The sequence below is a fragment of the Paramacrobiotus metropolitanus genome, unplaced genomic scaffold (genome assembly GCF_019649055.1).
Source record: "Paramacrobiotus metropolitanus isolate TYO unplaced genomic scaffold, Prichtersi_v1.0 Parri_scaffold0000051, whole genome shotgun sequence".
Lineage (NCBI taxonomy): Eukaryota > Metazoa > Tardigrada > Eutardigrada > Parachela > Macrobiotidae > Paramacrobiotus > Paramacrobiotus metropolitanus.
Window position 1 is genome coordinate 1,012,223 of NW_026570271.1, and position 4,319 is coordinate 1,016,541.

A 4,319-nucleotide genomic window follows, 5' to 3' on the forward strand; every position below is an offset into this window, starting at 1 on the left:
AATGGTGGGATCATGGTTTGTGCAGAATGAATTTCATTTTCGCTGGCGCAGGTTGTAGCGTGGTGGTTGCGGTTCGCTTTCACTTTCAGCTGGCTGATCTTGTTCCGCCTGGGGCTGGTCTGTTTGTTGGACGTTAACTTCTTCGTCGGCGTGGTTATACCAAGACTTGAGTTGCGAAACACGCACAGTGCCGATCTTACGGCGTCCGTTAACATTGGCAATCTTGTAATTGACATTGCTGACTTTCTCCAATATCTTATACGGTCCATGCCAGTTCTTAAGTAATTTTGTTGTCAATCTTCCTTTTGTTTTCCTGATCGCGCCGGTCTTGTCAACAACTCGAGGAACATTCCAACGGTAAACGAGACTACCGATTGGATAATCAACGGTCGTTCGATGTTGATTATAAAGTGGTGCATTGATCAAAGGCAGCATTGCAGCAGAGTTTTGCGATTTCTTGAGCGTCGCTGGGAAAAAAAATTTGAGTTCTTTAACGTATTGATCCATATCATTTATTAATTGTCGTTCAGTGGCACCAGTGGCAACGTCGAGAGGAGTTGTGGCTTTTCTTCTATACAGGAGTTCAAATGGGGAAAATTTTGTTGTTTTGCTGAGTGAGGTGTTGATGGCGTGATTGACGAAAGGTATGAACTGGTCCCTTCTGTTATGCTGATCCACATATTTTGAAAGGCTTTGGGCAATCGTCTGATTTGCGCGCTCTGTTAATGCATTCGATTGGAGGTGATAAGCTGTTGTGAACCGTTGTTCACAATTGACTAGCTTAGTCAACTGGGATAACAGCTCATTGCAGAAGCGTGTACCCCGATCGGAAACGATGAAGGACGGGACTCCGTGTCGTAAAATCACATTTTCCATGAGGAATTTTGCTGCATTTTCGGCGGTGGCACTGCGAACCGGTTTGGTTTCGATCCACTTTGTTAGATGATCGATCGCGACCAGTAAATACTGATTGCCTTTTGTTGATGTTGTAAAGGGTCCCTGGTAGTCAATCCCGATGGTATGGAACGGCCCGTGGACTTTAATCGGTTGCAAATATCCGGATGGTTTCCCGTTTGGCGGCTTTTTAACGTTGCATGGAATACAGGATGCGAGGTGACGGGATACGGATTCAATCATTCCAGGCCAGTAATAACGACCTTGTAAATTGTAGTACGTCTTTTCTTGACCAAAATGGCCGGAAAGGTCATGCGCATTTTTAAGAACTTCGGCGTGCATAGTCTTCGGTACGACCAGTAGGAAAGTCATTTCGTCGTTCTTTGCATGTCAGGACGTGAAGAGGAGCGGAACGCGTCGCAATGTCACGAATGAATTTACCATAGTAACTAACCATTCCCAGGAAGGATCGTAACTGTTTCTTGTTCGTCGGGGCTTCGAGTTTGGTAATTGCTTCAACCTTCTTCGGATTGGGACTGATGCCGTAGGGATTTACTACGTGTCCCAAGAAGTCAATTTGTGTATGTCCAAATGCACACTTTGAGGGTTTTAGCTTCAGGTCCGCTTCGGAAAGTCTCCGTAGAACTTCTTCCAAGTAAGCTAGATGCTCTTCGAAAGTTTTGCTGAATACGTTAATGTCGTCCAAGTAGATTAGAACAAATTTGTACGTAATTCCATTAAAAATTTTTGTCATCATTCTCATAAAGGTTGCGGGGGCGTTCGTTAAGCCGAACGGCATTACCTCGAAGCGGTACTGATTTGAAGGTGTTAGGAAGGCGGTTTTGTCTTTCGACTCCTCATCCATCGGAACTTGAAGGTATCCTTGGACCATGTCTAATCCGGAAAAGTACTTTGCTCCTCGAAGGACGTCCAGGCAATCGTCTATCCGTGGGAGCGGATACGTCTTTTATCGTCGAAGCGTTTAGGTCCCGGTAGTCGACGCATGTCCTTATCCCATTCTTCTGTTGAACTAGGACCAAATTCGCTGCATAGTTTGACTGACAGGGTTTGATAATGCCGAGTTTTATCCAATCTTCAATCTGCTTGTCCATGGCTTCTTTTTCCCTTCGCGAGTATCTGCGTAGGTTTCTTGCTGTCGGAGAATCCGTGCCGGTGTTAACCGTGTGCTCGATGCAGTTGGCTCGTCCCATAGGTTGGTCTTTCGTTGGGAACACGTGTCGATACTTGTACAGCAGTTTCAATAATGCCTCTTTCTGGTCAGTGGTCAGCTCTGGGCCCAACTATAACGTCTCTTTGAATTCTTCGAACGATGGATCGCTTGCTAAAAATTTGGCCGAATTTCCTAAGCAGGTCGTTCGGGTTTAACTGACCATCAATATCGTCGTACGCATCCTTGGTATTTTCTTGTGACTCGTCGTCGGGGTTTCCCATGTCCACGGGGTTTCACAAGATTAACTCATGTACTTCCTTCTCATTCGATATACTTTGATTACGCGCGCGTTGAGGATCTGCCGCTGGGTCCAGGTGTACACTTTCTGGCCCATTTGCACTTGACCTCGCGTTGTATGGACGAGAAGCACCCGTATTCCCTTTGTCTCGCCAGAGGTGTACAGTCTCCGTTGAGGCGTTGGGAGGTTGTCTTTGGATGGATGTGCTTGGAGCATCTGCGACAGTCCTTACTTTAGTCACAAGTTTCGTCACAGGGTTGTACATCCTTGAGTTTGCGAATTTCACAACAAATGGCGTGCTGTTTAAGTAATCCGTTCCCAAAAGCAGTTTGAACGAAAAATCGTCCAATATCGCGGCCGTTACATTTGTACGTGTCCCAAGTAAATTCACAGCGAATCGACAAGCCTTTGTTATTTAAGTGTATCCCCCGAAGCCGACGTAGCGCGTGTACCTGTCCAGGTATGGGCGCGCAAATTCCTTTCGTTCACAAACCTCCTGTTTACAAGTGAAATACCAGATCCAGTGTCGAGTATGGCTTCGGTCGGCTTATTGTTGATTCGTACGTAACAAGAGAGTGCGCCGGATGAAACGTTGCATATGAGGGTTGATGAATCCGCGGTAAAAAGAGCCGAATTTCGCCGCGGGTTTTAGTTTAACGGTCCTTCCACGACGTATTCACTTTCATCATTTCCTTCTCCATCCGTGTACGTGAAGTAGGTCGGTCGTCTTTGAGGTCGGCCATTATACATTCCGCGCTGGTAGCTGTTTCCGCGTTGCATGCCGTTTGACCTGTACTGTCGAGAATGTCGACAGTCCGTGGTGACGTGATCGTTCCTTCCGCAGTTGTGACATTTTGAATAGCAGTCGGCAAAGCGGTGTCCGGGTCGGTGTTGTTGTTGTTGCCTCGTGGACGGAAGTCTTGCTTTTGATTGATGTTGTTGATCATCGTCATCACCTGGTCGAATTTCTGGGTCATTTCAGCAATCTTGTCAGGTTGGGTTGAAACTGCAAATGCCGGTTTGTGTTTTTCTTGGTCTTCCAGTTCTTTTCTTTCCGCTTTCTCTTTGTACTAGATTTTCTTGGACTCGGCTGTCAGCTATCCAGGAAGTCTTTAACGTTCGTTGGTCTGTTTGAAATAAAACTGGTCTTCATCCGGGTCGGTAGTTCTCGAAATAACTCAGTCGCTTTATCTCTTTCCGTTGCTGTCGGGTTGATGACCTCGTACATTTTCAGTACTTTGCTGACATACGAAACAGGATCCTTCTTAGCCAAATTTTGGAAGTGTTCTTTCTTTAGGTCATAGTCCAGGTCAGTTGGCCCAAATGTCTTGAGAAGTGCTGTTCGGAGAGTGTCCCAAACACGGTGTTTTGACCGTTCTGATTCGTACCATCACAGCTCGTTCGCGGTGAATGACAGGTTGATGTAACTGAGAATGCTGGTGTTGTCCCAGTCGTAGACTTTAGCGAAAATTTCGATCCTGCTGACAAAATCGCGAACGTCTCCGAACTCTCCCCGAAGTGTGGCATATCTTTCGGAGTTATTTGCATTAAGACAGGGACGTTGTGTGCTGATTTCAATGATTTATCCACTAACTGCCGGTACGATAAGTCCGTTAACATTGCCTTGACTTCCCTGGCTTCTGCTTCAGTTAATGTGAACCGTAAGGGGTTGGCTTGTATCGCTTCCGAAAATGCGGCATCACTGTTCTTCTGAACGAAGTTCACCGTCGCTACGAAATCCTCTAGATTGCCGTAAGTCACTCTTGCGATGACTGGATAATAAGTTGCCAATAGATACAAGCGAGAGAAGTATTTTACTCTGTCGATGTCTTCCAGTTTTATATCAGAGGATGCCATGATGGATCTGATTGGAGAGTTGTTCTGGATAACCCGAGGTGGTGATGACCGAGGTGGTGGTGGTCGGGGTGATGATATCTGAAGCGCTGTTGTCCGAGG

General features: G+C 46.3%; 1 long non-coding RNA gene across 1 annotated transcript; it reads left to right on the top strand.

The window, feature by feature from the left end:
- The first annotated feature begins 222 nt into the window (after positions 1–222).
- On the top strand, positions 223–3,744 carry LOC129592317 (uncharacterized). Its single transcript, XR_008690958.1, has 3 exons — positions 223–644; positions 812–917; positions 995–3,744. It is a non-coding gene; the product is annotated as an uncharacterized LOC129592317 (long non-coding RNA).
- The last annotated feature ends 575 nt before the right edge of the window (positions 3,745–4,319 follow it).